This window comes from Myotis daubentonii, chromosome 5 (assembly GCF_963259705.1).
Source record: "Myotis daubentonii chromosome 5, mMyoDau2.1, whole genome shotgun sequence".
Classification (NCBI taxonomy): Eukaryota; Metazoa; Chordata; class Mammalia; order Chiroptera; family Vespertilionidae; genus Myotis; species Myotis daubentonii.
The window spans coordinates 26104423-26110131 of NC_081844.1; positions in this window are offsets into that span (position 1 = coordinate 26104423).

Sequence of the window (5709 nt, forward strand, 5' to 3'; positions counted from 1 at the left end):
TTCATGCAGCAAATGGTTCTCTCTCTCTCTCTCTCTCTCTCTCTCTCTCTCTCTCTCTCTCCTCTCTCTCTCTCTCTCTCTCTCTCTCTCTCTCTCTCTCTCTCTCTCTCTCTCTCTCCCTCTCTCTCTCTCTCTCTCTCTCTCTGATAAATGCTTTTGCGTTGATGCTTAGCTAACCCAGAGTTCTGGCATCTGTAGCTTTTAGCTTTACAATGAGTACAATTCCAGAAATCTGTCTCACCAACAATTACATAGGTAAATCACTGTCAATATGAGCAAGTTGCCTGCTTTGGTATTTTGTGGATATGAATCCTACCATTCAGTAAAAAGCTAAAAATGATCTGCCATGTCATAGGCCCAGACACTTCAGTGACTTCAAAAATGTGAAGGCTTTTTAGTTGAGGTTAATTGTTCGCTAGCAGAAAAGAACTCTGGCTAATTTAAGGAAGGCAGGCGTTTCTCTGAAATGGGGCAGATAAACACAGGCCTCTGAAAGGACCCAACAGGGTCAGCTCAAGTCCTGTCAGGGTCTGCCCTGGAATGGATCTGCGTTAACCAGGGTCTCCCTTGGCTTTCCCTTGGCTTTACTGCTCACAGAGTTGAATTGCCCGGATCCCTTTAGTTTCATGACCATCCCCAGGCCAGAGGAGGGGGAAGAGTATTGAAAGATGTTCCCATTGTGGTGTAATGCAGAGTTAAATGGTTGTTCCCATCAAAAATAGAGTTATTGTCACAAAAGAAGAGAGAAGAGATACGGTGTGGGCAAAAACAAGAGAGGTGTTCTACAGGTTGGAATGTAGTTATTAATGGTGAAAATGAAGAAATATTGGTATAAGGAGGCATCTTCCTCCTTTCACTTGGAGATGTGAATTAGAGAATGATGGGTGCTATTTGTATGGATTTATTATATTTCCTGTGCGATCCATTGGACAGTGTCTTTGATATAGACATGTATTTATTGAACATCAAGTGAGAGACAGCAAAAAGACACTATTGTAGGCCCAACCCCTTCAATGTAGTCTTGCAAAATTATACAAGGCAGCATGAGAAATATTACAACTAAATATTAAGGGTAGTATGTTTCATAGGAGTTTTCAAGTAGAAAGAAGACACTTGTCCAGACAAGTTTTACAGAGAATAACTTGTTTGGCTGGGTTCTTGAAAGATGAGTTGGATTCTGAAAAGATAAAAGAGTGTATTTGTGGGGCACTCTTTCGAAAGCTTATTTAGGCTAGAGGAGGAGCATGAAAGCGAAGTCATGGAAGATAAATAAACAGCCATTCCACTTCCCTCAGCGCAGTGCACTCTACTACCTTACTTAGTAGGTCTTTGAATGTGGAATTGTACTTTGGAAATGCAGTTGTATTAGCTCCAAGTTTCTTTTCAGTAGTTTTTTCATTGGTTAATCTTGAAAGATCTGCTTCTTGCTCATGTTCTAAAAACCGCCTGAGGTGCTCAAATTCAGAGAATAATTCCAGCCTTTGGTTTTCCCCTTCTAAGTTCTAAGAGTTTTTTGCTTTGAATGCTTAATTTCTGAACATCTGCCACCTGCTTCTTCAGGGGCTCAGTGTAACTGCTGAGCCTTTGCCTGTGATGACAGGCAGCCCCCTCCATGGGCCTCTCCTGGTGTCCGGGACCAGATTGCACAGGTGACACAGCAGCTCTACGTCCTCCTCTCAGAATAGGGTCAGGACCATGTGCCTGTGCAACAAGCATCTCTTTCTGCCTCCTTTTGCCCCTGGTGGTCTGGAGGAGCTTGGTGATGTCCACCATCCTTCCCAGCTGGGTGTTGCTCCTCACATGCCTCTCTTCGCATGGGTGACGGCACACAGGGCAAGGGAACCTGTCCTGTAGATCAGCCCAGGGCAGCTGGATGCAGGAGTGACGGACATTGTGCTCACCTTCCATAGTGACAGGCTTTTTCAGGTCATCCAGACAGATGGGATAGTTGATTACTGCGGGGAGTCCTGCCAGAGCTGCTTCAACCACCAGTGGACCCCGAAAGAAGGCATGGACTGAGGTGGGTTTCTTCGGGAAGCTGGGCTCTGCAGTGAAAAGTGGATGCCCCAGAAATCTCAGTCCTCACTTAGATGGTGGCCTATGAGTCCTGCAAGTCCCCTGACCTTTTAATTCCAGCTGCCAAGAGAAACCCTTCCCCCAACCTGCAGCCAGTCAGAGCTCAGCTGGACAGCTGCTCCTCCAGATTTGGGAGCTGAAAGAAAATGAAGCCAGCTAAGCAGCTTTTTGGTCAGAGGAACAGTCGTTACCTGAAATCATTAGTTGTTGTGTGTGAGAAAGTATTTCTTCCTTCAATCCCTGAGTTTATTTCAAGTGGTTCCAGTCAAACAGATTTCTCTCTCCTAAACCCAATCTTTCATTCTCATGTTTTTATTATTAAGCCCATCTACTTCCACTCACTGAGCACCACCATCCATGAATCCCATCAACTTTCCATTCACCCACCTGGGGCTATGGGAAGTGCACAGGCTCTGGGACAGAGGGATGGACCACACCCAAATTACAACGCAGCCTTGGTCACCTATCCATATATTTTGAAAGAATTTATTTTATCTCCTTACGGGGTGCAGAGCATGGCACCTCAAAACGTTGAAACACAAAAGTTGGACTGGAAAGCATGGTGTCCTTCTGGGCAGGATGATTCCCAGGTCCTTGTCCAAGTGGAGTTGAAGGAAACCATGGACAACAGATGGTATAATAAAGGAAATTAATTGAGAAAGAAGCACAGACTCCCATGTGGGGAGAGTGAGAGAATCCCACTATGTCCCTTTTTTCTATGGTTTATAAAGGCTGTATTTCTTTGGGCCTTGATATCCCCTCTGATTGGTCACTATCCCCTCTGATTTGTCACTATAGCCACCCCAGAGCTCAAACCACAGGTGAGGTACCTGAGGTTCTCTGCTTTTCCCTTATTGTTTTCCTAGTTCCTTTTGAGCTTTCCTCTTCCCTCTCTGAAGAAGGGGCTTCATTCCCTTTATTTTTAAATGTATTTCTTCTGCAGCTCTCAGCTCCCTTATTCTATGGAAATGTGTACCTTCTGGCAGCTCCCTTATTCTGTGAATGTATGGTCTTTGCAGCCGTGTGCTTTCCCTATGGACCCCTTCATTTTTTAAAATTTCCTAAACCTGCCTATTTTGCCCCCAAAGCTCCTTTCACCATTTTGGATGTGGCTTATTTTGAGTTGAAGGCAATCAGAACCCAATAGACTCAGGAAAAGCCCTTAGTTCTTCCTGCACTGCCCCCCAAACCTAAGAAAGTATAACATTCCCCATTTGTGAGATAATCAGCAATTATAAAGGAAATTTACACTAGAAAAGGGGCCTTTGTATCTGGAAGAGTACTATTGTCAGAGACTAGAGACCCAATTCACAAATTTGTGCACCAGTGGGTCCCTTGGGGTGTTCTGTGGGGATCAACCCCCAAGCTCGAAGACCCAGCATGCGCCCGCAGCCTCTCCTGGCTCCCTCAGCACCTGGGAGCCGGGTACCAGCCTCAACCCCCGTGGCCACCGCTGGTCTCCATCTACGAGGCGATCAGGCACCTGCTCACACATGCTTTGGCATGGCGCTGCCCGCTCACCTACTCCTCCATGCCGCCTTGGTCCTGCTCTCTTCAGGGCCCATCGGGGCAGGAAGTGCCTCCACTGCCACCCACTGCCAGTGCCGCCTCACTGATGCCTACCATGTTCCGTGCAGCCTCCTTGTGGTCAGTGCACGTCATAGCGAATGGTCAGACTCCCGGTCAGACTCCTTCAGAGGGAAAATTTGCATATTTAGCTCTTTTTATATAGGACTAGAGGCCAGGTACACGAAATTTGTGCATGGGAGGGGGTCTCAGCCCAGCCTGAACCCTCTCCAATGCAGAACTTCTCAGGGTATGTATGACTGCCGGTTTAGGCCCAATCAGGAAACGGGCCTAAACCGGCAGTCAAACATTCCTCTCACAATCCAGGACCACTGGCTCCTAACTACTCACCTGCCTGCCTGCCTGATAGCCCCTAACTACCCCCCCTCCCCCCGCCAGCCTGATCATCCCTAACCACCTCTGCCTGCCAGCCTCATTGCTGCCAACTGCCCCCCCTCCCACCAGCCTTGTCATCCTCAACTGCCCCCCTGCTGTCCTGGTTGCTGTCAACTGCTCCCCTGCTGGCCTGGTCACCCCACACAGCCTGCTGTTCAGTTGTTTGGTCATCCCTCACTAACACCCCTGCTGGCCTGGTCACCTCACATGGCCTGCTGTTTGGGCATTTGGTCGTCCCTCAGTAAACCCCCTGTTGGCCTGGTCTCCCCAGGCAACCTGCTGTTCTGGTTGTTATGTGTGAGGGCGTCCCAGACAATTTGCGTATTCCTCTATTATTAGTATAGATAACTTTTTCACCTAAGAGACTTGCCTATTAACTGGACCACCTTTGCTTAACAAACATTGCTTCCTCTCACCTTCAAGTGAATTGCCTCCCATAACCCCAGAAGCTCGAGACCCCTACCTTGCTCACCTCCAGATGGCATAGAAGTCTCACTTCTCTGACTGCCAGTTAAGTCTCAAATCTTTGTGAAATTTCTGCATGTAAAAAATCCTAATGAAAATTTTTTTGTTTCTTGATGACCCGTGTTAGGCAGTTAGGCATGAGGGGTGCAAGGAAGCAGGGCCAGTACTGAAGGTCACCAGGGTAGAAAAGCCCGAGGTGCCAAGCAAGGAACAATCCATTGTAGGGTGGGACCCTTCCCCCCAGGTGACTTCCTCACCCTGCATATCCACACAGTTTGGGCCCCTTGACCTTTCCTCCCTGTAGACAACCTCTATTCCTCAGTATTATTTCAGGTGCAGGCTCAGGTAAGCAATAAAATCAGCTTGAGGACCAGCTGCATTGAATAATGAGTCCTTGCCCTAGTGCCTGCCAATCAATCAGTGGCGACTTCAACCCTGAAAGGACACACCTGGAAAACCGCAGAATATTCAATTGAGCTCTTCCCCAGGGACTTCCCCTAACCAGTTTGGCTCAGTGGATAGAGTGTCAGTCTGTGGACTGAAGGGTGCTGGGTGTGATTCTGGTCAAGGGCACATACCTGGGTTGCGGGCTCAACTCCCAATAGGGGGTATGCAGAAAGCAACTGATCGATGATTCTCTCATCATTGGTGTTTCTATCCCTTCCTCTCTGAAATCAGTAAAAATATATGTATTTTTTAAATCTCTACCGTTAAAACTCTGAGGTCTGAGAAACCTGAGAGCATCCCCATCAATTTCCTTCATCTTTCCTTGCCTAGCCCCCTCCGGCACCAGGACCGGTACCATTCGCTTCCTCATTCCCAAGCTCCCAGGGACCTTCCTTTATCTCTATAATTTGTTTCCTCAGCCCATCTGTTCTAGGAATTACTTCTATCTGTGATTTACCAAATAAATGTTCTCTTACAGTCTGGGTGTTGGCTCCTAATTCTTTCCCAGCCAGAACCCAAGTACCCAGGTTGCTGAACCCAGGTTTTGTCTGACCATACCAGTCAGACATCTGTTGTTGTTCCCATTTCCTGCAACAAATGTTTCTTATGTCCATTCAATTCTTAGACCAGCCTAGAATGGTATACGGGAAATTTGTTCCTCCCATACAATCCCAAACTCTTAGAGTCAGGTATATAAGAATAATAATATCACTATAATTTTTTGTTTTATGAGGCTATAGGAGTTTAAGAAAGCCCTGG